This window comes from Carassius auratus, chromosome 27, assembly GCF_003368295.1.
Source record: "Carassius auratus strain Wakin chromosome 27, ASM336829v1, whole genome shotgun sequence".
Taxonomy (NCBI): domain Eukaryota; kingdom Metazoa; phylum Chordata; class Actinopteri; order Cypriniformes; family Cyprinidae; genus Carassius; species Carassius auratus.
Window position 1 is genome coordinate 3,728,301 of NC_039269.1, and position 27,209 is coordinate 3,755,509.

The following is a 27,209-nucleotide window of genomic DNA, read 5'->3' on the forward strand; positions in this document are numbered from 1 at the left end:
CATACTCATTTAGGTTTGATAAATTCTGGGACTTTGTTTGATTGTTGTAATCTTTGCTCCTGTATATTTCCAGATAACTGTTGCATATCCTTGATCCTCGCAATAAAAAACTCTTCGTTAGCAGAATCTCCAGATACATAATGCTGAAATCTATAGACACCGAGATAGTGAAAGTGAGAGAGAGAGTAAGAGAGAGAATGTAGCAACTGGGTTGCTAAACACTCACATTCAGTGCCACGATGAATAGCATTTGCAGCTGTCATTTATTCCCATATTTTTTAAAGAAAAATGTCATAATTATTCTTGTTAAAAATATTCAAGAACTGTTGTCATTTCATGTTTTTCTTTAAGAAAACATTGACAGAATTTAATATTTTGTTTAATTTTCAAACAGATGTCAGCAGAATAATGCAATAAAATTAACTGTTATTGCATCCCAAGCTGAAACAAGACTTAAGTGTAAAACTGTGCATTAGGCTTGAATCACATCTAATAGGCCCACGTGTTCATGTTCTTAGATGCCCATAACTAGTTGGCTGTTGATGCAAAGTTTACGAGAGATGATTTGCCATAGGACATGAGGCGAAGAGGTGAACTGCACTGTGGAAGTTGAAGACACGGTCCAGAAAACGTGTCTTGGGGAAGTTATGAGGCGTTTAAAGACATTGAAGAGTTTCTCAGACAACATGGGGATTCAAGGATCATTTAGATTCAAGGTTACATCAACAGAGCTCCTCCTCACTTTTACATTTGACCACTTTTATGAAATCAATTAGAACCGAAGGGAGTGAAGGAATGCTCAAAGAGAATGTTCAGAAAGGTATTAAGGTCAATGGAACTATTCCTTTTCCAAATGGATTTCCAAAACTTCTGGTATGAAACCTTGTTCTGGGAGAAATTACTTCTCCGCATGACAGCGAGCTCATTAGACAGTCTGCATGAGCCACTAGAGAGAATTTATTCTTATTCCTGATGTGTTAATAAAAGACTCCAGGGTGAAACTGAGAGCTCTCAAGCAAAACTCAGTGTCGGGATGGTGGTACGTTTTTTAAACCCTGTAACTCTCCCTCTCCGAGCGTCTCGAAACTCTTCTTTTGGCAAAACTCTGAAAATTCACTCTCCCTTTAAAAAGGAGGATCAGGAATGTAGGGTAAGATGTCTCATAATGTTGTGTTCTGGAATGATGTTTACAGCAGTAGTCAAGCTGAAAGATGGTCGGTTTGAGGGAAAAATGCCTTTTGTTTAACTTCTCGCTGATGTTATCAGACGCCGCGCTGCAGCGCAGCCACCTACAGCGCGGGGAGACCTGGGGATGTCAGCTGATTTAGATGCCTGATGGATTGCCTTTCTTTTCCCCTTTTTATCATTCCTTCCTTTAGGCTGAATAATAGCGGGTCGTATTTTTTTGGATGGGTGTCCTCTCTAAGCTTGAATTACTTGGGCCAGACGGATCTGAGAAGATCCTCAAACATTCACACACAGGAGTCTGTCCAAGTCTGATGATGTTTAATACGGTGCTGCTGTTTTGGTTATTACTTTTACTCAAACCCCGTTTTTTTTTTTCTTTTTTTTTTTTTGCACACATTTTTGCTGATGGGGTGAGTAGGAGGTCTGATGCAAGAGGCGATAAGGCCTAAAAATGTTTTAAATTTGCTGAAAAATATTTACACATTAAAATGACCTCACGGCACCACTACATGTCTACAGATAAATCTGTGTGTTTTTCTGTTTCTCACTTTCTAGGATATGCAGAACATTAAAAAATCTTACTGATCCCAAACTTTTAAAGAATAATCTGACATTTGAACATTAAAGTACAACTCCAGGCTCCTCCTTTGCTGTAACCTTTGATCATTTTAGGGTGACCCTGGAATTGACCCAAAATATTCAAATAATCTCTGCGTAGCCACTTCTTTCAGGCTTTGTGAACTCGCCGCAGCAGCCGACAGCTATTCTTAGGCAAAAGAAGCGCTGACTCCATCAGTGCATGACCGTCTATTATGCCACTTCTACTCTCTTTTAGTTGACCAGTCTCTTGCCTTTTAAAAATATTGCACTCTTGGGTCAGCTTTCGGTAAAAGCCGTATTATTGTCATGTTTTCCATGCCTGGTGGCTGCCAGTCAGCACTTGTTTTCTTTCATGAGTGACAAGCAGAAAATAAGGTGCGTGCCACAGTATGGCGGTCACTGTTGCGCAGAACGTTTCTCAACGGTTGAGTAAGATTTAGCGAACCAAACGCTCCTCAGATTGCTCTCCTCAGCAACCGCACACTTAATAAAGGGCCGTGTCAACAGAAATTTGGTGGCCCTCTATTCTTGACACAGAACAACCTTTGTCTCCATAAATATTATTTAACTTTGCCTCAGGGGTTTGTGGGTGAACAAACATGTGAAACCGAAATAAAGGTTGACCTCTAATATAATCCTAACTGTCACAGCTCTTTGAGCGTCATTTTTCTTTTTTTTTTCACAAAATCGAACAAACGCCACAAACTTCGTCTCCCTTCTCATTGAATCTGACCACAATTGGCCTCCATGCTCAAAGCGTCAAACACACAGAGAGAGTTTTGTCTTCATGACCGTTCGTATACTTGTAGTGGAGAACTGTTTTTATAGGATTACATATGTGCCCGTAGACATTTATTCTGAGAAACATCTGAGATGTGCTTTATGAAAGTCAAGTAATCAAGATCTGTGAAGAGCCATTTAAGGAAAAAGAAACAACTAAAAAGATGACCAGAATTCCATATACAGTAAATTACCGTTACGAAAGTTTGGGGTCAGTAGATCTCTTTTGCTCACAAAGGCTACATTCATTTGTTCAGAAACACAGTAAAAACAGCATTATTGTGAAATATTGCTACAATTTAAAATAACTGTTTTCTATTTGAATAGGCCTATATATATATATATATATATATATATATATATATATATATATATTCATGCGATGCAAAGGTGAATTTTCAGCAGTCATTACTCCAGTCTTCAGTGTCACATGATCCTTCAGAAAGTCTTATTATTATCAGTTGGAAAAAATAGTGCTGATTTTCTTTCTATTTGTGAAAACCGTGATACATTTGTTTCATGATTTTTTGGTAAATATACATTCTGTAACAAAGTAAGTTTCTTTTCTATAGCTTTTGTTCAAGTAAAAAAAAAAAAAAATTGGACCCCTTCTCTTCTCTGTCTATATTGCATAGATTCTGTCATTCAGAAACATGGCTTTTCATATCACTGCTATGTTAATGACACTCAACTCTCATTCCATCCTTGATGACCCAACAGTAGCTGCTCACATCTCAGCATGTCTAACAGACGTTTCTGGCTCTATGATGGACCATCACCTTCAACTCAGCCTTGCCAAGACAGAACTGCTTGTGTTTTCAACCAACTCAACAATTTATCACAATTTCTCCATCCAACTAGGTGCAGGACATCCAGAAACCTTGGACCTGTGATTGATGATCTGCCGAATTTCACAGATCACATTGTTAGAACTGCCCGGTCCTGCAGATTTGCCTTATACAACACTGGAAAGATCAGGCTCTTTGTTTTGGAACATGCTGCACAACTCCTTGTTCAAGCTCTTGTTCTGTCTGGACTGTTGCGATGCTCTCTTTGGCAGGTCTTCCAGCCAGTTCTATCAAACCTCTGCAACTGATCCAGAGTGCGGCAGCAAGAGTAGTCTTTAATGAGAAGAAAAGAGAACATGTCACACCTCTATTCATCAATTTGCACTGGCTACCAATAGCTGCTCACATAAAATTAAAGGAATTAATGTTTGCCTCCAAAACAACCAATGGCTCTGCACAACTAAATTCACTACTTCAGATTTATTTGCCTTCCAGAAGCTTGTGTTCTGCAAAATCACTTTCACAGCTTTCTACATTAACTGTTTTTCTGGAGAAATGACCTGCCCAACTCAATCCAAGCAAGAGTCCTTAGCCATCATCAAGAAACAGCTGAAAACTCATCTTTTCCATCTACACTTAACCCTCTGACACTAGCACTCTTTATTCTTTTATATTCCATTTACTTGTTTTCTATTTATTTATATGGATTTGATTTTGCATTTACAACCCATTTCACGTCTGCAATGTGACATATTTCAGAGTGAAAGATATAGGCTAATCTTATCCAACAGCAAGCAGCTGGATATTGGAGGGTGATTGTATCATCTCAGAAAGGAGTCAGAGATTTATACGAGTTTGCAGTGGATTCATTGGATTGACTGGGACATGTTATATAAAGATCAAGTTCACACACTGGGGCATCTTCTTTTTCAAATCTATTATTCTTCTAATTTATTACATTAATCAACATTTAATTACTTTGCTATTGGCAAAAATTTATATTTCAAAATTGCTTTTTGCATTTTGGCCAGTGGTTTGCATCATTTTCCCCATTAGCATGGTTCAAATCTATACGCACATGAAAAATTTATTTTAAAAGACTATAAATACTTGAATTAATGTGATGTATCATGTAAAATAAGACCATTAAAGCTGCGGTAGGTAACTTTTGACGCTCTAGCGGTCAATAAACAAAACTGCTTGCGTCTTGCGGAAGAACATTGTAGCCGGATCTACTTCTCTCTGTTTATGTCTATGAAGAATCACAAAGGTACTGGGTTACTCCGCCGCGGTATCCCCGAAGCAATCTAAAATAGTCCGAATATAAACACTTATTATAGGTGCACCCTAGTGATTCAGGACAAGCTAAAAACACGGTTTGGAAAATGGATTCATGGTGTACTCGCTTATTATGTACATTTTTCTACATTTTGAACACAAACAAAGTTACGGACCGCAGCTCTGATTGGTTGTTTCTTACCGGGAGCGCATGACTTTCTGCAAATGGCAATAGGACCACTGGGAGGAGCCAGAGGAGCTTAATTTTTTCACAGATTATCTGTCTCATATTCTACTGTCAGGACATAATGACGGGTTTAACAAATATGTAAAAAATATATTTTTACAAAAGTTACCTACTGCAGCTTTAAATTAAATTTCATATTTAAAATCACCAGTGAAATCTGACAACAACTGTCTGATGAATGCTGTTTCCTATGCTCAAATAGCATTAAAAACTTATTTTTCAGGCTGGATCAGCCAATATGCATGTGCGGTCATACTGAGTGTGGCAGCTGCAGTGTTGTGTAATGACTTTGACCAGTGACCAATTGGTGACTGGCTCTTTTATTTAGAAGCACTTTCTCCCATTTATAAATAATACGAGTGCACCGTCTTTGTATATCTAAAGTCTTTTATAAGACCAGGAACATGTAATATGAAAGAAAATAAGACAGCGGTGCATCTTTGGGCCACAACATGACAGAGCCAGGCATTTTTCTGTCTGTCATGAGAGGGGGATGAGATCGTCTGGTGGGGAGCAGCGTTTAGGCCCTCATGCACGTCCTTCCTCCCGGGGGCCACCAGGGCCCGAATCCTCTTCTACTGACAGGTGATTCATGTCATTAGTTTCTCTCTTTCTGACTCTCCCTCGCTCTCTCGGCGCTCCTCATTGTCTTGCGATATGAGATGGCTCTTTGTTGTGTGCTGTGCAGGCCTGTAATTAGTGGACTGTGCGTGGGGCATTTCTTTCTCACAGAAATTCTTCAAAATTAATCAGTACTTTCCCACTGATGGCAAAAGCCTCTTGACCCCCCTCCACCCCTCCAAACAGCCCCTCTCTCCAGCGCAGAGATGCTTTGGGGGAGAAGTCCTTTGTTTGTTTTGTCAAAAACATACTCATGGGTCATCACAGAACTGGAGTCTGGACCCTGCGGTTGATTGTAGGGGACAGTGGTATACGATATCACACATTCATTATACAATGTGCATTACTTGGAGTACATTAATACTTCGCATTTTTTAAAGTATAGGTAATAATACATAATAGATAGAGAATGATCTATCTATCTATCTATCTATCTATCTATCTATCTATCTATCTATCTATCTATCTATCTATCTATCTATCTATCTATCTATCTATCTATCTATCTATCTATCCATGCATCCATCCATCCATCCATCAATCCATGTAAATGTTTAAAAAATGGGAACAGGTACACCCTAGAGAGAAAAATAAATAAATTAATAACTACAAACACATTTGCACATTACATTCTACATTACATTACATTACATTCTTTCTCTGCCTTAATTAACACTGAGTGTGTTCATCTGTACTCAGTGACCTGAAAAAGACAAAATGAAGGTCATTAATTTGCAGATATTTACACATTTGCAGACAGTGTTATTTCTGCTTCAGTTCTGCGGGTGGCCAGGCTCAGATTATTATTTTTCTTTACTACACTGCAAATTATCGGCATCACCTGCAGCCTAACGTGTAATTAATCCGAAAAACGAGCCGCTCATATCAGGTAGCAATATCATCTTGAAAGACAAAACTATCTCAAACATGAGGTTTTTCGCTTTAAACAAAGAGCTTTTATTACAGGGCTCCCAATCACTGTGCTCTTTCTCCATTCATCATCCTAATCCTGCTTTTAGAAAGCACAATGTTTTGTTTGTTTTATTAAATAAAGTGTCCTTTTCTTGAAGTCAAACTGCTGTGGATGGACTGATTTTGTGGAAATTTTTGTACAACCTGTTTACAAGTTGAGCACATGCATAAATTACGAATAAAGACTGAAAAACCATTGTTATTGAAATATGAAATGAAATGTAATTATAAAATATTGTCTCAAATGTTCACTGCTAAAATTACTTAAATCCTCAGTCGTTTAGTGCATTAAGTGTCGAGCACCTTATGACCGATTTGTTACCCACAGAAGAACCACAGCAGATAAACAAAGAGAAAGATACGCAAAGATTTGTTTTTAATTAAAGATAGTTTGGGAGATGGTAAAGAAGAGATAAATTGGGAGTTAATTGGGAGTTAAACAACTGCAAAAACAGCCAGACTTTTCACCTGAGCACTGATCCAACATGTGTTTTCATAAGCCAAGACAAGCAATCAGCCATTGTGGCTCTTCTTAAGAGCTAATGATATCAAGTGAATCTCCCACAAAATCCTCTTTCTGACGCTGAGAATGACAGACCCCCCTGAAAACGCACATACAAGCTGAGAAAAACGTGAACAAACCAGGAGACCAACTGAACAAGCATCCAAAGAGCCTCACTGGCTTTCTGTACATATCATATCACTCTACAGGGAGAAAAGAGCTCACTTTTTATTTACACTGCTGCTTAATGCTAGAATATATTTTAATTGCTGCCCTGGATTTCCCAAGCTCGCAAGGACAAGTCAGTAGTCATAGATGATTAATCAATGGAAAGGAACATAATGGAATAGCCCTGATCTGCAGGTCAGGGGTTGGACAATGTGAACGTTCAGCTACTTAGCTTCCTTTGCAACTTTGTGACAAAATCTGTTTGCCCAACACCAATTAGGCTGGCTTTCCATGCGCTCTGCTGAATGGGTTTGACAGAGAGGGTCATCCTGCGACGTGACAGCTGGCCTGAGCAGGAACAGGCGGGCCTGTGTCCTTAGCTGCATAATTGGTGTCCCTTGCAATGTGCCGCTTCCCAGGGGCTCGGATCCCTTTTCCTGTGGAAGCACTAAATGAGTGGAATCAGGGCTTAATGGGGCTCCTGTGAGTTTTAAACAAACACAGCACAGCTCCCCACTGTTCTACATGCTGCACCCAACAGCAGGGAGTCCCACAGCGACACAGCCCTCGTCACATCGAACACAGTCAGAATCCGGCTACACTCTTCATCTGTCTGAGTATGACACTCTGCAACACGGAAGATTTGAAGGTTTAAGTATATGTTGTGCATCCATAAATTGACGTGCAAATGCTGGATACAGTCAAACTACTCTCACGTTATCTAACAGTTTGACTATCACTAAAATTTCATTCTTCCTACACTATACCTTTTTGGTAATACTTTAGAATAGGTAACACCTATAAGTTGCTTATTAGCATGCATATTACTAGAATAGTAGCCATGTATTAGTGCTATTTAAGAACATATTAATGCCTTATTCTATTGACCTTATTCTACATCCCTAATCTTACCCAATACCTAAACTTAACAACTACCTTAATAAGCAGCAAATTAAGAATTTATTGAGAGAAATGTCGTAGTTAATAGTTAACAAGTGATACCTATTCTAAAGTGTTACCATTTTTTTTCTTAAAAGTACATAAAGATTATTGGAGTATGTTTTACAACAAAACACTATTTCAGATTTTCTGCATAAAATTTTCACATTCATTCAAAGTTACTCTCTGATTCTTTGCAATTGTTTGTGCAGTTTAATATTCAGCCCATTTCCATATCCCTCCACACACACACACACACACACACAGACGCACGCACGCGCGCGCGCACACGCACGCACGCATGCACACACACACACACATTTGATTTAGCCTGGCATTATTCATGTCATGTCATGAATGTAGACAGCAGTTCCCATCATGCTTTGCATGGGACTGGGTTAAGTAAAACAAGTAAAATTTGAAATTATGTGTTATTTTATGCGTTTTTTTAATAAAATGAAAGAATTCTTAGATTTCAAAGTAGTGTTAAGTGGAGATTTAGAAGAGTTTCCATTTTTGTTTGTTTTAGCTTGTTACCATTGTTCTGAAGAGCAGAGTTTGTTATTCAGTTGGAATTGCATGAACACTGGTGTAACTGAAATAATTATTAGTACCCAAATTATGAACACTAAAAAAGAAGTAATAAAACAAGAAAGCTAATAGAAATATAAAAAAGCAAATACAATAAATAAAAAAATAAAAAACATAAATTACTTTGAAATGAAAACAAAAAATAAAAAATAAGCGAATTAAAGATACTATAAAACACAAAACAAAAGTAAAACTGTTTCTGCAGTAGCTGAAGCTTTACCCAATAAACATGAATTTCCCAATTTAATTAAATTATCAAAAAAAAAAAAAAAAAAGAAAAAATGTAGGTGTTGCTTTTCGAAAATATCCATATTGCTATTGCATAACTGTGTACAGTTTAACCCCTGATTATGTAGTACTTCAGCTTTGACCACTGTGTTAATGAAGTCATGTTGATCATTGTAAAACAACAACTGCATTGCTTGAAACAACTACATTGAGAAATATTCTATTACAACCATGCCGACTAAATTCCAAATAACTGTTAATGCAGATCTTTCAGCTAAAACTAGTTAATTATTCTCAAATCTCTACCGCAGAAGATGACTTGATTGAGTTGTAGGACTTTTCTTTTCGTAGGAATGCCTCAACAACAGGGACATCACAAAGCTTGCGTTAGCGTGTGCATTACTAATGTGTTGACACAGTCAAGCATGTTGGGAAGCTTTGGGCTGGTCTTGGACAGCAGACTACTGGACTTTGATAGCCTACTTGTTTGCTTGCCTTTCTTTCAACACTTGATGGCTTGGATGGTGTTGTGTTGGTGGTCGAGAGTGTTTGAGCAGGGTGAAGAGGTCAAGGTGAGAAAGAGCCAAAACAAAATAAAAACCCCTCAGAAGTTCAAACTAACCAGTGACCTGAAACAGCTCTACCCCAAAGATAAAAACAAAAAGATGTAATAAAATGCATTGTAATGCAGGTTCATACAGAAACACGCACACATGCAAAATGACTCCCGCAACACTCCTTCCTGTGTTTGCTAATGTTAAAGGGTACCAAGAACTCATGTGGAGTCTCCAGGCTTCACAGACTTGCTTTAGGAAATCTATCACTGTTAGAATGAGTACTCAGGTTAGGTTTCCTTTTAATGAAACTGATGAACAACTAATCAAAACTCAATGGAGGAACCAGGGCAGGCGGGAGCAGGTGGGATCAGGGGGAACAAAGGGACTGGAGAAGCAAAGCTTGAAACATATTATGATCTTGCAGCTGCCTTCTATCTGCAAACCCAGAGGCCCTTTGCTAGGACGGGTCCAAAACGAGAACAGTAAGATGCATTATCTTGACAAAAGGGTTGAAGTGTTCAATTACTATGTAAAGCCTGGCATATGAAATAATAGCCAGAAAAAAATATATATTTTGTGAAATGGAACCTTTTTTTTTTACACCTTTAGACAAAATATTTAAAAGTTTGCATGTGTTGAGTATCAAAATTGATTCATCAGGCTCATATAGTATGATATAGGAGAATATGGAGCTCATACTTGATCTCAGTTTTATTCAGAGGCCCAAACTGAGCAAAAATATGTAGTGTTGAAATTCTGATAGCTTGTAATGTAAATCAATGAGATCTTTGTAACAGTAAAGCAGCCTAATTAAATAAAATACATATAAATATTAGTTGTTACTCTGTATCTCCCAATAATATGTCTTAGTAAGATGATATTTAAATTATTGGTTTTATGATCAAAGTTCTTTTAGTTTCAAATCACACGATGCAATACATTTAGTGATTTAGCAGACGCTTTTTATCCAAAGTGACTTACAAATGAGGAAAATAGAATCAATCAAAATCCACAAGAGAGCAATGACATGCAAGTGCTATATCAAGTCTCAGTTAGCTTTATGCAGTACACACAAAAGATGGAAGAGATGTGTTTTTAGACAATTCTTGAAGATGGGCAGGTCATTCCACCAGGAGGGAACAGTTAATGAAAAAGTCTTGATTTTGTGCCTCTTTGGGATGGCACAATAAAGCCACGTTCACTTGCAGAATGCAAGCTTCTAGAGGCACATGAGTCTGAAGTAATGAATTTCGCTAAAGGGGAAGTAGGCAGTTTTGTAGGCAATCATTAATGCTAGAATTTTATGTGATCAGCCACAATGATGATTGAGAGATGAACAAATAAACATTCCTCAGAAGCTTGAAAATCATATTTGATACTGACATTTCAACATGTGTTTTCAAAAAAAAAAAAAAAAAAAGTCTTAAAAATAATTTAAGTTGCTTCAGTCCATCAAGTGTTCATCTTGAAATACTACTAGCAATATATATATAACACCCAGAGAAGTGGGCAGCCATTTATGTTGCTGTGCCCGGGGAGCAGTTGGGGGTTCGATGCCTTGCTCAAGGGCACCTGAGTGGTGGTATTGCCAGCCCAAGACTCGAACCCACAACTCTAGGGTTAGGAGTCAAACTCTAACCACTAGGCCACAACTTCCCAATTAAAGGCTTTATAGGATTAAAAATTGTGTACAGTTGTTGCACATGTATCAAGAAATGGCAGTTGTGAAGATTTGCATGTGCTAGCATGATGATTTGGTGGCTTTTACCATGTGAAAATGATTTCCCACATTCCCGTAGACTCTGTAATGCATGTGTCTGTGAGTTAGGGCTGGTCCTCGTCTCTCCTCTGCATCTGTGAGAGTTTGGAGTCCACTAATGATTGGGGCCGGATTAATCATTGGCCTGCTGTGGACCCCACCGCTGACTGACTACTTGTCTTCTACTGCCCTGTGTCTTATCAAAGCTGAGCCTGGAATGTGCCGTCTGAAATGAAAGCGGGGGGTTCGACTTCCCCACCCCTCGCTCATGGCTAACTCCATACGCAAAACACCACCAGTTCCTTTAGCAGGGCAGAAGTTCACATGAATGAACCTAGAACATGTTCCATTGCACTCAATTATTGGAAATTGGTTTATAAAACAGGTATGTTTACATGCATTAATTGTTGTCAATCCAAATGACAAAATCCAATTTAGGAGGAAAGTTCTGTTTATATGAACACCAAACTTTGCCATCTGATACATATTTTCATTTACATGTGCATATATGTTTTCAGAGATGTATAGTAACGAAGTAGAACTACTTCACTACTGTACTTAAGTACTAAAAGGCGGTATCTGTACTTTACTAGAGTATTATTTTTTTCTCCTACTTCCACTTTTACTTCGGTACATATTTTCGCTGAGTTTAATACTTTTACTCCGATATTTTTTTTTTTATGTGCTGCATCGTTACTCGTTACAATTATGATGTTACGAATCATTCCATTACAAACCACTGCCAGAACTGTAGATGGCAGGTTTGATGAAGCTGGCACATCATTGAGCGAATCAAGCGATTAAGAAGACTGCGCGTGCTGACTGAACTGCTGTGAAGAGAGAGATGAACACCGAGCCGAGCCAGATAATGACTCGTTCACGAGTCAAGAACCGGTTGCATCGGTTTTCGGATGACCAGTAACGTTAGTTCTTTCTGACAGTTCGATTCAGTAAACCAGTTGAAGAAAACAGTTCACCGATTCTTTTGCGCTCGATGCAATGGCGTCATTGGCGTTGACTGCACATTGGCTCATAACATTAAGAATCAGTTCAGAATCAATCACCAAAAGAATCAGTTCGGTTCCAGACGCTCTGCGTGTCGGTTTGCTTCACGCTAAATCACACATGCGCAGTATCATCAGCTCATCAGTTCACGAATCGGACGCGTCTGACAGAAACGGTTCTTGACTCGTGAACGAGTCATTATCTGGCTCGGCTCGGTGTTCATCTTCATTTCTCTCTTCACATTAGTTCAGTCAGTGTACTGTTTGAGTCAATGAATTACTCCGGGATATTGGTTTGTTTTAACTCAGAGGGAGTGTCAGACACATTAAACAAGTTAAGCTTAATTCATCTGTGGATTAATGCGTATTGGAGACGCGAACTGTTTAAAACGATTCAGTTCGATTTGGTGAACTGTTTCAAAAAGATCCGGTTACATCGAATGATTCGTTCGCGAACCAGATATCACAAACTGCTTTGTTTTTAACTGTCTTACAACAGACACGGAAGAGAAGACAATGCTGAATAAAGTCGTAGTTTATCTAAGTTATCAATGACATCATTTTGCAAATTGGGCTAACTAACCCTAGTAACCGTTTTTTGTTTACAAGAAGTTACAGTCAAAGGAATTGTGATTGTCCTTTAGGTTAATAATTTGAAATAGTAAAAACAATATGTTCAAACTTTTGACTATTTTCTTTAATAGCTACATAACACAATACTTCTACTTTTACTTTCAGTACTTGAGTAGTAAATTTTAAAATAGACTACTTGCAATACTTAAGTACAAAAAATGTTGAATACTTTAGTACTTCTACTTAAGTGTGGTGCTTAAAGAGCACTTCTACTTCTACTCAAGTCACTTTTTTGATAGAGCACTTGTACTTTTACTCAAGTATGGGTCTCTAGTACTTTATACATCTCTGTATGTTTTTTAAACAAAAAAGTGTCCCATTCACTGCATACAGAACTAGATATTTTCAGTCAGGTACATTTTCAAATCCTATTGAAAAGATGGTAATGCTCATTATTTCCTAATGATCCGATTATAGCAATTTTTAATCAATTCAAATTTGAATTTCGATCAACCTGGACTGATTGAGGTGTTTACATGAAGGCCTTACATACAGTTTTACATACAGTTTAAGTCATGTATTTTATTACAAGCCGATTATATGGACACATGTAGACATGAAAAGTAATGAAAAAGCTAATGAAAGTATATCACAAACTTTGGCTTGTGTTCTTGCTCACTTGAATTGCATTATATAGGGGACTGATCCCATTAAATGTGACTTTGCTGTTTATTTTTGTTTTTAAGACGAGGACATTTCAAAAACTTTTTCACCCTCCTTCCACCTGGCGGGCGTTACAGGAGCCTACGCTCTCACACTAGTAGGCTCAGGAAGAGCTTCTTCCCCGAGGCTGTGACACTTCTGAACGCCACACCACCAATCTAACCTGCACCCGCTCTCTTTCTGCACTGGTCATGGTACTTTACATAAATGTATTGCACTACTCGTATTTTGCACAGACTGCACATTGTTCAAGTTATTACACTTTAAACTGTCTAAAGTTGTTACTGTAGAAAGCACAGTAAACTATTTTTGTAAAAATATAATTGTACTACTGTTTTTTTTTTTTTGCATAGAATACATTGTTTAACAATACTATTGCACACTCATCCAACTGTATTTATTACCACTGTTCTTACATTGCTGCTGTTCATAATGTATATATAATCCTACATTGCTGCTGTTCATAATGTACATATAATCCCTACTTTGCAATCCTATTCATATTCTGTATATACTCTGCTCAATACTGTATATAGCAACTCCACTCTACATTCTGTAATTCATAGCTTCACTCCACACTTTTATGTATATAAAACACTATATTCTTGCACTTCTGGTTAGATAACTGCATTTCATTAGCTCTGTACTTGTACTCTGCATAATGACAATAAAGTTGAATCTAATCTAAAATTGTAATTTTAAATGTTGAAATTAAGATAAATAAATAAATGCTTTAGAAGTATTGTTTATTATAAGAGCATGTTAACCAATGTTTAAAAAAAAAAGTTCTAGTTCGTATTACCCATCTGAGCAGCATACTTAACTAAAAAAAAAATAATAATAAAATACAATGGAATTCCAATTAGAGTTTCAAAATATTCAGTGCAGTTACAAAATTAAAACATTTTATTTACAATAGTTTTATTGATGTTACTTCACAAAATCACTATCATTACAAAAATAAACAGATATAATTAAAAATATAAGATCAACAAATCATACATGAAAATAATGCTATAATGATTGTGCAATACTTTTTGGATCTTAAAGCTCAACAGCAGTAACACATACATAACAAGAATTAAACCATTTCACACAATTTTACAGTCCTAACAAGTAATCAGATCAAATTAAGTCTGAGTTTGCATGCTGGGTAACTAGCAGTGCCATAATATACAAACAGTTGTAGATGTCCCTTCTTTCCAATGTTCTTCCTTCACTTCAAATTTTTTAAATTGATTCCAAAATTGCATTGAGGGGAGGAATTATAACCAGACACCACATTTAATAGTAATACAATAAAACAATAACAAAATGTCGATTCTACAGGGTCTAATACTTCACCCAATATGCACCCAGAGATAAACTGCAGTGCTTTACAACTATAGGACAAGGAAGGGCTAAATAAAAATACAGTATCATTATATCAAAACCAGCAACATGTTTATTAGAACCGTTACCCAGTAAATTATTGAAAGAGCTGTTACCTGTAGCAGAAGAACCATATCTCAATATTATTAACTCGTTGTTATCTTAAGGTCACTTCCCAGAACCATTCAAGCTGGCAGTTATTAAGCGACTTATTAAGAAACCACAACTAGATCCTATTGAACTGGCAAATTATAGGCCAATTTCAAATCTTCTATTTATGTCTAAAATTTTAGAGACAGTTGTGTCTGCTCAATTGTGCTCCTTCCTGCAAAAAATAAAACATAAAACAAAAATAAATAAATATCTGTATGAAGACTTTCAGTCAGTTTTCAGGACCAACCATAGCACAGAAACTGCCCTTGTTATAATTACAAATGACTTGCTTCGTGCGTCAGATCAAGGCTGCATCTGATTGCTAGTTTTTCTCAGTCGTAACATGATCTTGATCTTAGTGCTTGATCTTAGTGCTGCATTCGACACCATAGATCATGACATACTCATAGATAGATTACAAAACTATACAGGTATTCAAGAACAGGCTTTAAGATGTTTTAGATATTACCTGTCCGATTGCTACAACTTTGTCTATTTAAATGGGTAGTCCTCTTATTTATCACCTGTAAAATATTGAGTGGCACAAGGATCTGTCCTAGGTCCTCCACTGTTTTCAATATACATGTTGCCCCTTGGTAATATTATTAGAAAATACAGGATTAGTTTCTACTTTTATGCTCATGATACTCAACTATATATCTCAACGAGACCAGATGTAACTTCTAAATTATCTAAGCTAACAGAGTGTGTTAAAAATGTAAAAGATTGGATGACCAATAATTTTCTCCTATTAAATTTGGATAAGACTAATTGGACTTATTAATATTACTTATTGGACCAAAATACACAGAATCTCATAGATTACAAATTGCAACTAGACAGATGTACTGTACTGTTACTTCCTCTGCAGTCAAAAATCCGGGTGTTATATTAGAAAGCAACTTGTCTTTTGAAAACCATATTCGCCATATTACAAAAACAGCATGCTTCCATCTTAGAAACATTGCCAAGCTATGAAACATATTACCTGATTCTGATGCAGAAAAGCTAGTTCATGCATTCATGACCTCTAGACTGGACTATTGTAGGTGGTGGTCCAGCATCTTCAATAAACAAGCTACAGGTAGTCCAAAATGCAGTGGCTAGTGTCCTTACCCGGTAAAGAAAATATGATTATATTACCCCAATTCTACATTCTCTGCACTGGATACCTGTTAAGTTCTGTATCAGTCACAAAATATTATTACTTACCTATAAGACCCTAAAAGGTTTAGCTCCTGTGTATCTAACTAGCCTTCTACCATAATACAATCCATCACGCTCCTTAAGGATACAAAACGCTGGACTTTTGGTAGTTCCTAAGATATCAAAGTCCACTAAAGGAGGTAGAGCTTTTTTGCATTTAGCTCCCAAACTCTGGAATAGCCTTCCTGATAATGTTCGGGATTCAGACACACTCTCTCTGTTTAAATCTAGATTAAAAACGTATCTCTTTCGACAAGCATTCAAATAATGCATCTCATAATTTGTGAGTGCAGTTATATCTGATCAAATGCACATTATTATTCTTTAGCTTGGGTTAAACAAATAAATTTTACTTGGTTGGAACAGCAGCTATGCTAATTATGTATATTTGTTTCTCTGTTGTGCCACGGGATTGACATCCCGTGGTAACTAGGATTTACACAAGCCTCAGTCTGGATCCAGAACACCTGAGAAGAGATGATGCTGACCCCAGATGATGCCAACCCTGAAACAACATACAGAACTAATACATTTTGCTATAAGTGTGATTGCATCATATAATAATTGCTGTTGATACTGTTTGACTACATCTTTAATTGATTTTTCCGAAAATTTCTGCCATATGCACATAAACTGAGAGTCACCACTGATAAGCTACTACTTGATATTGTATAAACTTAATTTTCTGTAAAGATGCTTTGCAATAATTTGTATCGTAAAAAGCGCTATACAGATAAACTTGAATTGAATTGAATTTAGAGCATTAATCGAGTCTCAGGATTGAGTTCTGCATTTCCAGAAACACTCCTGTCTACCCTCATCCTATAGATTATATGAACATCTAAACTTGCGATCTCTTGTTTGTCTTCGCCCTGGAAACCTAAAATCTCTCATGTGTTTCCCCAGCAGCCTGCTTTACCTTTAAACAACATCACACAGCAACCTGGGAGGGAAAGAAGCAGGATTAGCTATGAATGATCACAAACACAACAACTAACATCAGGAGGCTGACAGAGGAACTGCATTGAGAACACACACACACACACACACACACACACAAATGGAGTCACACAAAAGTGCACATGCACACAAACACACATTCTGATTGACAGATCACTACAGGAGGGAAATTCCCATAACCTGTGCAATTTGTAGAAAGGCCAGCATGAGCGTGTGCTCACACACATACACACACAAGTGCATTAAAACAGAAAAACTAACACACAATGAGGGGAATTCACTGAGAATGAATTGTGCCTGTTATTTGAATGCAGAATTTGCATTGTTTTAGCACTCAATTCAGTAATTAAATTATGCAAATGAGGCAATGACACAAACATAAAATGCATGTTGCAATTCCTGTACATCATCTATGAGTATACATATACTATATATAATTCTAGTTCATAATCCCTTCAGTTGTATTGTATTATTGTTACAAAGCACTGTGGTCAACTTATATTACAACATTTCGGAATAATTATGCAAATTCAGCCTTGGTGACTATTAGAAATGTCTAAAAATTAAAAATAAATAAATCTTATTCCAAACTTTTATATATTATTTCTATATTTTTAATGGTGCTATACAAATACATTTGACATATACATTTGACAAATACATAATGACATTATTTCACATATGAGTCATCATATAATGAATAATAATGGAAATAAACAGAAAATGCACACAAAGATCTCCGCCTGCTTTGCACATGAGGCAAGACTGCATGCATGAAACAATTTATGTTGACTTTTGTGAATAAAGTTATATATATATATATATATATATATATATATATATATATATATATATATATATATATATATATACACACACACATGAGACTATAAGAATGCACATACTGCAGCATGCACGCTTGCACACAAATATTAAAAATTATTGGAGTACGTTTTTGAAGAAAAGAAAATATTAGATTATATTATATCTACTTAAAAATTTTAAGTTTAATTCCTTGTGTTACTTGCAGGTTCTTTGTAATTACGTATGAAATTTACTAGCAATTTCAGAATGGAAACAGTTTCAAAGTATATATATATATATATATATATATATATATATATATATATATATATATATATATATATATATATATATATACACACACACATGAGACTATAAGAATGCACATACTGCAGCATGCACGCTTGCACACAAATATTAAAAATTATTGGAGTACGTTTTTGAAGAAAAGAAAATATTAGATTATATTATATCTACTTAAAAATTTTAAGTTTAATTCCTTGTGTTACTTGCAGGTTCTTTGTAATTACGTATGAAATTTACTAGCAATTTCAGAATGGAAACAGTTTCAAAGTAAATCTAAGTTGTTTTAAGTGTTTTAAACATTTAGTCAACTGGCCCCATCATGCATCACCATATGGATACTTGCTATCTCTCTTTCTCTCTCTTTGTGTCTGTAGGAAACCAAGCTTGACTTAGCCTTTAAGTCTTTATTTGAATGGAATCCTGTGAGGTGAAGCATTACAGTGATTCTCTTTTGGGTCTCCATTTGTCTTTCTACCCCCTTCATCGTTTTACTCTTTCTATCAACCGTCACTACGGATGGACAGCTTGCTAATGAAGGAAACTGAATGGAGTGCGGAGACATTATCCTAAACTTCTCATCCATTCAGATCCCGCTTCTCGTTTAATGGCTTAGGCCACACAATGGCAGATGTAAATAAAGATCAAATGAAAGAGGCCATGACACACTCGAATAGCCAGGGAGAGATGCTATCTGCACAGGCTGATATTCAAAACCTCTCGGGAAGGCGATAAAGGACCTTTCCTTGTTTATGAGTGTCTACCTTTTTGTTTTAAATGCTGGATTGGGTTACAGAGAAGACTGAACAGGTTACAGAGTTGACTGAGTGTGTGAGCGTGGAGGTTGAGAGAGAGAGAGAGAGAGAGAGGGAGAGAGAGAGAGAGAGAGAAAGAGAGAGACACTTTGAGAGTGAAAACAGACTCTAAACTGTAGGAGGAACTCAAGCAGACAGACAGAAACATGGCAGACCACCCTTACAAGTGGATGAGATCTGTACACTGGGGGAGAAAAGTGTTGGATTTACTTTGAAACAATATGCACTCAGAAATTGCTAGTAAAATTTTATAAATAATTATAAAGAAACAGCAAGACACAGAATTAAATGTGAGATTTTTATTGTAATTTGCTTATTAATCTTTGTTTTAACATTTAACTTTTAATAAAAATAAAAATAAAAATATTTCCACATTGTTTTAAAGTACACATTTTTTTTCCAAAGGCATGCAAATAATTAAATTATATTCCTGTTAATTTATTTGCTTAAAAATCTATATTTTAATAATTTTAATTAAATTTTATGTGCATGTCTATGTGAGTAAGCTAAATATGAAAACAAACAAACAAACAAAAACATATTGTATGCAATGTATGACATGGACAAGCAAAAAAAAAAAAAAAAAAAACGGACAGCAAAAGCACACTTATTTAGGAGTAACAGTCGATAAAAGTAGTTAGTAGTATTTATAAAAGTATTAGTAACTTTTAAAACACGTGTCTTGAGGCACATGCATATATATAAAATAATAATAATAAATAAATAAAAAGTTGTGTTAATGCTAATGCTAATCTGTAAGGTGTTTCTTTTTGCCTCACTAGATGCATTTTATTTTAAGCTAGTTAGGCACTAAATAGCTTAAAAATGCAACTAGTGTTCACCATTCTCTGTGTTTATATAAATTTGTGTTTGTAGTTCTAAACCGAACCCTAGTTACAAGATCTACAGACTATTAAAAGAACTAATAACATGGCAGATGTGCATGAGACGAACTAGAGACACCCTGAGCTTTAAATGGTAAATAATGTCTAATCTATATATATATATATATATATATATATATTTTTTTTTTTTTTATTTAATGTTATTTGTCTTATATTTCATTACTGTGAACAGCACAATAGCAAAACAGATACAGATTCACTGTTAAATGCATCATTTGCAAAAGCATGAGCAACAGAAATGATCAATGTAGCCTTAACACAAAAGGATTGAATTGAATCTCAAAATGAGCTGGACTACAGCAGGTCCCATGGAGACAGATAGCATTCAGGCACTTTGTGCTGCTCAGGGCTTTATCTGGCCATCAAGGGACTTCAATTATAAAGAAGCTTCACTTGAGTGCTGATAAAGCAGCCTTAAGCAGATATACACTAATCTCTGTCCTGTAAAATGCTCACATCGTGTGCCATCACTCAAACGCTTGAAGTGAAGGTAGAGAAGCATTCTTTAGTCTGGGGAAGTACCTACAGGTGTTGCTTTGCAAATATCATCCTACCACATGTTCTGAAATTATTAGAGAAGAGGTTTGCTTGACAGCGCTCGGTCCTGGATCGACAACGATCAATTTCAGGATGAATCAGCTAAAACAATAACAAACAATGAAATTCCGATCTTTATCATTCATACTGCAGCATTTCACAATGCCTGTCAGGATTATGAAGGTATTTTTCGTTTTAGTCATGAAGTGCAATCTGTGATGGTATTGACAAATAAAGTCCCTCATCAGGAGGATGGAACACAATTCTGAAACATGCTTCCTAAAACATTTATAAAAAGGCTTTTTTGTGAGCATTTAGTAAATGCCTGTGAAACGTAAAAAAAAAATAAAAAAAAATAATCTCCGGCGCATCCGATGTAAACATTACAAATTCTACATATCGAAACAATCCAGAAATTGTATTAAGAAAGCAAACATGGATGTTCTCTTTTATTTATACAGGAGAAGAAAGTACATGTATATTTATATTTATAATTATATATTATATATTTATAATAACAAATTTTACATTATATATATATATATATATATATATATATATGTAAATATTTATGATAATTTATAAAACAATTATTACATGCATCTTTTATAACCACATCAGTTGAGAGTAATATTTGCATAGTAGATCAACATTTGCAAGTACACCAACAAACCAAATGAAAAAGAGCTTTTGGGTGGCATGCTGATAAGTTCTGCATGAGTAGAAAAAAACTAATCATGCATGCTGTTTCAGGAAGACATTTGATTTCTGATGAGCACTGCGTACTAAACGCCTTCCCTCTTCCCGAAGCTTGATAGGGACTTTCCACTATCAGACACTCATTAATCAAAGCAAAACTCATCAAAAACATGAATGTCACATTTTAGTGATTCATTCCTGGAGAAAAATATAAAAAATGATGCCCTGCCCTGAATCACTGATTTCACTATTTAGCAATTCAAAGCCAATTTGTAGGTGTTGATTTGTTGGGTAGCCGCACTGCAGTGACTGATGAGAAACCTGTGTTTTCTTTAGCCTATTAAAGGCTGCAGGTTTTCCTGCTCATATGTTAACCAATAGCAAAGATGTTCAAGACAGGAGTGGTAAAACTGAAAAGAAAAACACCTGGGAATATATTTAATATTAATAGGAGATTAAAGGTATAACAGTATTATTTTGTTTATACAGAGTTGAATAACAAAAGAAGCAGGAGTTGTCTGTGTTTGATCGCTCTTTTCTCAGCACAGAAAATATTTAAATCACAACAACGAACTCAGAATATTGATGCATTTTCATTATGATGCACATTTCAAAACTTTCATGCACCTTTTGCAGACTCACTCTAACTCAGATGACTCAGGAATGATCTCCTTATTGTTGGGAAATCAGCTGGATAAAGTTAAAGGGTGGAAATCCATTTTCTGCCATTCCTTGGCTCGGGGCATCAGTCTAACCATAACAATATAAAAGGGTATCACTTCACGGTGTCAGAGAAGTCTTGCAGATATGTCCTTCCTTCATTAAAGAGTCTGTGGTTTGGAGCCAGATTCAATTTATGCCTTTGTCTCCTATCCCGGGTTAGGCTGTGTCATTTGTAACCAAGACATAACATGAAACTTGAGGCATTTTGTTCCAAAGTGCTATTCGGTACTCTCTCCTTCCCACTGAGTTCACAATTTATTGAAGTCTGGAAACAAAAACGCACTATTTCTCAGCTGCAGTCTAAGGGGCTGCATCATACTGAACAATCTGTCTCTCTATCTCAGCCTCCCCATCTCCTTTGCTGAAAAAAAAGACAGTTTTATTCCCATTTATTGTTAAGACAAACTAAGTTAAATTTGCTCGGTTCAGATATCATAGCGACTCAAAAGAAAGAAATGTTATGTGGCAAAGAAAGAGTGAATTACCTCTATGTGAGCTTCAAACAGATTAGTTTAGATCAGTATCTATCTACGTATCTATCTAACTGACATTTCCTGATATCAAGGATGTTGATCCAGGAACATGTTGTACTTGGTCAAATCACACTCACCATATATATAAATATATATATATATATACACACACACACACACACACACACACAGTACAGTCTATCTGCCCATAGTGCAGTTACTATTGTTATTAGAATTGTTGATTTTATATCTAAACTTTCACAAAAGTGGAAAGGCCCTGCTAAAATGGTTGAGAAATAAGACCCTGTAAACTACCAAGTCTCACTAGTGTCTGATACCACCAATACAAATACATATCACATTCAGAACCTTACAATTTGTCATGGTGGACAAATTTTTCATTGAGCGAGGGGGTATTAAACTGCCCATAGTGCAGTTATTATGGTATTTCAAGCTTTAATACCTCTTCCATGAGTACTGATCCTCTAGGATTAAAATCAGAGGAAAGCAGACCAACTATATGTTTGGTTAGAGAGAAGCATGGCTTCATCTTGTGCTAATCTCATACTACTGTATGTAGAGTCTGGGTTTGGAAGCTATTGTTTCAAACAAGTTAGGTTATTTATTTATTTCATTTTGTGTTGTCAACATTGTATTTTTCTTGCAATTGGTGGTTTATGTATTATTTGGTTATTTGATTGTGATTGTGTTTGGTGTTACCAGTCAAATTATTTTTTACTTTGTTTATTTAGATTTCTTTTTCACCCAACAAACATAAGGATACTGATAAACGCAGGGCACAATACTCTGGCTTTTTTCCGTCTTCTTTAAAGCTCCTGTGAAATAACAATAGAGAAAATACTGTCAAGTTCAACAGTATGATGAATGAACATTAATGGTAATACTAGGGTTGGAAATCGTTGTATTAACTAAAATATGGGTCACCATACTTGACTGTATGTCACGTCACTTCACTTTAGACTGTGACTGCTCTGTGACAGACAAAGGCCCAAGCAAACAGTTTCACACAATGCCAAACTACAGTATGGCTGCACAGGTGACCATTCAAGAAAGGGAAAATTTCAGAACACAGATGGGTAGTGGTGGGAGGAAAGCATTTGGTTTGTGCTAGATGTATGGTCATGTTACATGCCGCAGAGGTGTTTCCTCAGGAGAGAGACTCTGTGAGTAAATCTCTCTCCGTTAAGAGAGACTAGCTGCTCAAACATCCCAGATACACGAGCAGAACCTGTGCAGAGTGAAATATTGAATGCATGTTAAATACAAAGAAGTCTATTTCATCAAATACGTAATTCTTCTCATGAGTTGTACACTTTGGTCAGTAGCATTTGAAAACATATAAAACTAGAACTACATGAAATGGCATTCAAAACTTGTTTTACCTAGGAAATATTTCAGTAAAACCGTGATAAATGAGCAATCAGGGTCCAGTTGAGTCTCGATGAATAAAGTTAGATGGTGGGATTTAACAATATCCATCGGGACACAACTGGACCATGAAAAGTGGTCTTTGAGGAAAGGGATTGAAAAATTAGAGATGTCACTTTTTCTGCAAAAGAAATGTAGCATGCTGAAGAATCATTAAAGTTGAATATTTAGAAAAACAAATGAAGTGACATGTAAAAAACGAACTTAAATGAGGGAAACAATACTCAGTGCATCTTTAAGAACATTGCACAGATGTTTTTAATTGTAACTTTAAAACATGCATGATGCAAAATTACATTGGATTTATCTGGATAATGCATGCCATTTTAAGTAAAAATAAATTGCTATAATTTACAATAACATTTACTTAGTGGATACTAGCACAAAGCAGATATGAGTTTTTCAACTAGGTTTGTTTAACATTATTTCAGGAAATAAAAATGTGGCTATGAACTGTAAAAGACGCAGGCCAAATACATAATAAAATTACATCCTCTACCACCATAATAGAGTACATTTACTAATAATAGCAACGGGGATGGCAATACTGTAGTTAATTGGCATGCTGATACGTATGTGCTGAAGAAAGTTTCCTATAGAAAGAAAGAGATAGAAATAGGGAGGGAAAGAGACAGACAGACAGACAGGTCAGGGGTTAAACATTGCTCAGTCATGTTTCCTCCTGTCCCATTTTGGCTTGACTACAGCAAGTCAAAGGCTCGCACTTTCAGTAATGTCACGGTTCAAGGCGGAGTTCAGCGCGGCTCTACTCACTCAAATACACACTTGTTTAAAACACACAACCCTCTAATCTGTGATGGGGAGAATATTTCAGGCAGCGATTTCTGATGGAATCATTTGCCGTCAGGTAAACGCCAAAATATCAGAATGTTTTGACAGATTCCAAGGTTACTGAAGTATTTTGATGGAAGCTGGAACAAAATATTTTGATAAGGAGGCCTGAAAGATGATATTAATGGCATATTGTAGAGGACACGTCTTGATCTCAGACATTATATGAGCATGTGTAAAAAGATAAGTCTTAGAGCTGGTAATGTACCACTGGCTTTTAACAGCCCGACAAATGGTTTTGGCCACGGCATGTTGAGTGCAGCCAAAAACTAAGAGGCTTAAATCCTAAATTTAGGAATGAGAGTGTCCATAAGTGTCTTGAGGAGCTGTAAACAAAGCCACACATTCAACAAGACTAATCTCCTCCTATACAACATAGGCTTACACGTGATCTCCTTCTGGCACTGCAAAATTACTCATCTGGGTGAGATTGAAGGGATTTCATCAAACATCGCTGTGTCAATCAGTGTGTTTACATACATGTTTATAATACAAAGCTATTTGGATGACAGGTTGCTGAAAGTTTGGGTGTCCACGAATTCCATACTATCTTCCTGTAATTATATTCAACGGTTGCTCCAGTCTTAGGTGCATTATTTACAGGATGTTTAAGTACTTATTTAGCTATTGCTCTGTGTTTGAGCCAGACCTCTCAGGGCCATTTTGGTTGCTGCACTATAGATTTCAACCTCTCTGGTCATTGATCTTGCACAAGCTGAAAAAAAAAAAATCAGTCAGGAAGTCAGCAATTACATGATACTGAGTATTTGTCAATTATTCTAGATTTGTAATGAGTTTGTAATGAGTTTATTGTGCAAATGAAACAAATAAAAAACTTTTTTTTTTTTTTCTGAGATTAATCTAAATGATAAATATAATTGATTGGTAGCCCTAATATTTATGCTTCCTAATTGCCATGAGTCACTGGGTAAGAAGTCATTTCCATGCTAAAGATATAAACTGTACTGAACATAAACACTTGTTTCACCTTTCACTGTGTTTCTTGAAACCAAAACTTATCTGTTGTTCTTTGTTTTGTCTTGTTTTCCATTAAAAATACATAAACATTCTTAAATCAAGATACATTTACTTTAGAAGTTATTGGGCCTTGTTTTCTGAAGAAATGTATCAAAATGATGTAAATTTATGTCTAAAACAAGAAAAAAAATATCTGCCAGTGGAGTTAAAAAAAAAAAAAAAACATTTATTTCAAATGGAAAACAAATTTATTTTCTTATCCCATTGGTAGATGCTTTTACTTTTTAAATAAGACTTATTTCCTTGTTTCATTTTGCTTCTCAAGTAAACGTATCATGATTTAGGAATGTTTAGATATTTTACTAGAAGACAAGACAGAAGTACTGAGTAAAAAAAAAAAAAAAAAAAAAAAAAAAAACAAATATATATATATATATATATATATATATATATATATATATATATATATATTTTTTTTTTTTTTTTTCTTTTTCATTTGGCAAAAGTGTCAGGACAAGGCACAAGATTGCTACCTGGATTCTACCAGGTAACCGGGATTTATAAATCTCCTTTCTTTAAATGTTCAATAATCCAACAGTCCTCTATTTACATGTACATGTACATTTAAAACACCATCTCCCAAAACTGACCTTACAAAAAACTTCAATCCAAACAGATTGAATTGCTTTTGCATACATAATGTCTAAACAAAATTTCAGCAAGCACTCTCTCTCCACTTCACTAAGAGCTTATAAATAAATCATGATGAGAACAAAATGATGGATAAATAAATGCACTGTTTGGAAAACAGAAGCAGCATCTAAAAAGAATAGTTCACCCAAAAATAACAATTGACTACATCCAAGATGTATTTTGTTTCTTCTTCAGAACAAATTTTGAGAAATTTAGCATTACATCACTTGCTCGCCAATGGATCCTCTGCAGTGAATGGTTGCTATCAGAATAAGGCCCTTCCACTGCAGAGGATCCATTGGTGATCAAATAATGTATCGCTAAATATCTCTAAATCTGTTCTGATGAAGAAAAAACTCATGCACGTCTTGAATAGTCTGTGGCTGAGTAAATTCTCAGCAAATTTTTATTTTTGAGTGAAAATATTCCTTTAAAGCATCACAGTTAGTATGTTGCCTTAAAAGGCAGCTGCTTATGTAGGCCACTTACTAGGTTTTTTAAACAGGTTCAACAGTGTTTTTTTTTTTTTTTTTAGTGTTGAGCATAGGTTGTACATTGAGCTTAGATTTCATATTCATCCGGAGAACAAATCTCTGAAATGCCGAACTAAGGTATTTTTGAGAGTTTTGCCTTCTGAGTGATGAGAAGATCTTCACCCTTCAAAGTGTGCAGCAAGTTTTGTGTGTCTAGTGTAAACACTGTCTGATTCTAATCTAAGATTACAAGAGAAATGGCTCTCTAAAAGCAACATAAAATTTCCAGTAGAAAAT